Below are 3051 nucleotides of genomic sequence, written 5' to 3'. Positions count from 1 at the left end.
GCTCTTAGACATTTTCTCTCAAATACTCTCATTTTTTCCATTATGGAGGCACTGATATTGTACCATATGGGACAAGCGTAGGTCAATATTGGTCTTACTATTGACGAGAACTGGTGGTTTCAGCGTGGTATGGCCGTTGTCGAAATAGTTTATTGAAACGACGTAAATAACAAGCATACCTAAAATGTTTAAAAATAATGAAATTAGATGAGAATTTGTAGTTCAAAATGTATTTTTGAGTGTAAATAATCGTCCCTCTTAGTTTCAAGGCAGCTAAAAGTATAATAGATATTGTAATTGTTACATTTTATGGCGAGGTTAGGGGTACACCCAGTTATAAACTCTAAATAGGCCAGATAGGATGTTTTTGAGCTTAAGTTTTATGAATGTCAGAAGACAATTAGATAGAAAAGTATTATTAAAAAAAATCAAGAACATTTACAATTACATATTCTATAGTCTACACTGATTTTACTACCTCAAGATAAGAGCAAAACGCTTTTTAACAATGGATGTTACGCCCAATTATTGATCTTGTTACTTTTATCATATACCATGACTTGTGTGTGTCATTAAAGTCCTTAATACCCATTATAGGCAGCATCTATCGGGCACAAAAAACAGCGCGAGATATTTGAATATCAATTTAGGATAATTTTACTTTTGTAAAGGTTTAATAATAAAAATATTACAAAAATAAATTATTTGGGTTTCTACGAGTACAAATGTATAAATTTGAGAGAGACTTGGTATTTTTGAGAGAGCATCGACCCTGTAGTATAAGGAATTTCTTAATTTGATACTCAATTCACATTTTTATTTGCACATGTTTTTTTTCAGGTTTTATTTTCAGTAGATTTAATGCCGTTCAAAGTTTTTTAGATTTACAACTGGGAAGTTCAATCACTGCCCAATTGGAAAGCTCAATCACTGCCCAACTGGGAAACTGTCAGGGTTTTAAGGGTCAGCCCTGCACGGAGAAAAGGATATCGCACAATGATATCGCAAAACCTCTATATTGCAAGAAAGAGCAATATGATAACGCAAAAGCAGGACTCGGACCTTTGTACGATATTAAAATGCACTAATTTCACAGAAAAAATTAAGTTAAATTTGTTTGCTCTGGTCTGCCACGGCGTCCTTAGCAGCAATGGGAAAAAGACAAAGCGAGTGAATTCAAGCTATAAATTTCGACACCAGATTTAAAACAATCAAAGAAAAAAGTAAAATTTACTGCAGGTGATACTTAAAACGGATCAACATTAAACATATTTCGGCGAAAGTTTCACAGAAGTTGCGAGAATAATTCTGATCTCGTCTATTGCGTCACGCTGAAGTGAGGAGATTTCCGTAAAACATATAGAATCAGCAACAGATCACACAAAAAAATTTGTTTACTGAAATATTTGCTCCAAAATGACTGACAGATGGGAATCCCCATTTCTCTCCAATTTAATTCAGTTAAACGACGCAAAATAGCACTGGCGTCGTAATTGTCACTACACCTTGAATAAAATTGGAACGATTACAAGGCGAAAGATTATCCAGGAGGGATTCAAAATCGGAAATTATCTTCGATTTATGTCAAGTTTATCTGGCAAGGTTAATTTTTGTTCCGGTGAATCTTTCAACTGGAATCGATGTAAACCTTATCTTTAATTTTTCCTGTGATCGCTTCTTCACTACTCGAACCCTCGCGAGATCAGAAATGAAGAAATACAATGTGATAGCGTAATAAAATTAAATTCTTACGTTATGGATTGCACAATTATGCGGTATATAATGTAAAAACTTGCAATGTACGATATCTCGATTTTGCGCTATTATAATGCGATAATTACGATATATAGCGTAGGAATTACGGTGTATACTGTAATTCATGCGATATAATTTTCTCAGTGTATGAATGTCCATATTAGGGTAAATAACTGGGCCAAATTCGGGCAATCCTTTTACACCCAATCGATAAAAAAAGATGTAAATGAAAATAAAATTTTCTATTTGATTTGAAAAATACTGTTTGAAAATTTATAGACATTTTTTATATTTTCATAGAATTTGTCCATATCTTGATCCGAACTCAGCCGAAGTATTTGAAATGTGAAATTTGCTTCAGTGTGTGTCACATTTTTCATCAGTTCGTTTGCAGAAGTGTTTACCTGTTGATAATAAAAACAAAATAATTTTAAAAAATTTTAATGATACTGATATCTCCCAGGAGTATGCTTTTGTTTTTAGTCGAATGTTTTTTTGGTCAAAATTGAGTTAGAAAAATGGACGAAAATGGTGTCATTTAAAAAGTTGTGATTTCATACATTTCTAATGTACATTCGTAGTTTAATAATTAATTTAGACATTTGGTGATACAATACACGTCCGATGACTTTCCAACTTCGGGGCTGTAGGGGCGGAAAATTCCAGGAATTGCGGACTTAGCAAATGCCCCTCCTAGTAGCATGATATTAGGTGCGCACATGCGTAAATTATAAGCGCAATCATGAGCAAAATAGCACACGTAGTGGGAGAACCACAATGAGAGTGCGTTCCGTACGTGTCATGACGTTTTAATGGACATGTGTACTTTCAGACTGTTACTCGGAAAGTCTTTCAGGTGTCCCTCGCCGATTTGATTCCCCCTTAAATATGTTGTAGTATACTAAAATTAAGCGACAGCTATTTTTATATCTGCGGAAAAACACTTCAAGGGGGCGAAACAGCCCCCCAAAGATAGGGTCTCAAGCAGTGCTGCTAGAACGAGCTACAAACTCACCCCCACCATACCTACCGCTTGGGAGCCGAAAAACAGAAGGTGCATGATTACCACTGTGGGTTCGTCTGTAAGCCGAAAATGCACGATTCGACTTCGGTTTTCTGCTGTACGATGATTGCCGATCTGAAAGCTTCGAAAGACTTCGGTAGTCTTCTATTTATAATTCGATCCCCATTTGAAAGAAGTGGAAGAATTGGCGAATTTAATGTTTCGGGTGATTCTTCATTTCATGCATGCGTCGATTTTGAGGTTATATTTTTCAGGTGTATATAATATGCAAA

Source organism: Belonocnema kinseyi, chromosome 1 (assembly GCF_010883055.1).
Source record: "Belonocnema kinseyi isolate 2016_QV_RU_SX_M_011 chromosome 1, B_treatae_v1, whole genome shotgun sequence".
NCBI classification, from domain to species: Eukaryota; Metazoa; Arthropoda; class Insecta; order Hymenoptera; family Cynipidae; genus Belonocnema; species Belonocnema kinseyi.
Note: the sequence above shows the minus strand (reverse complement) of the source record.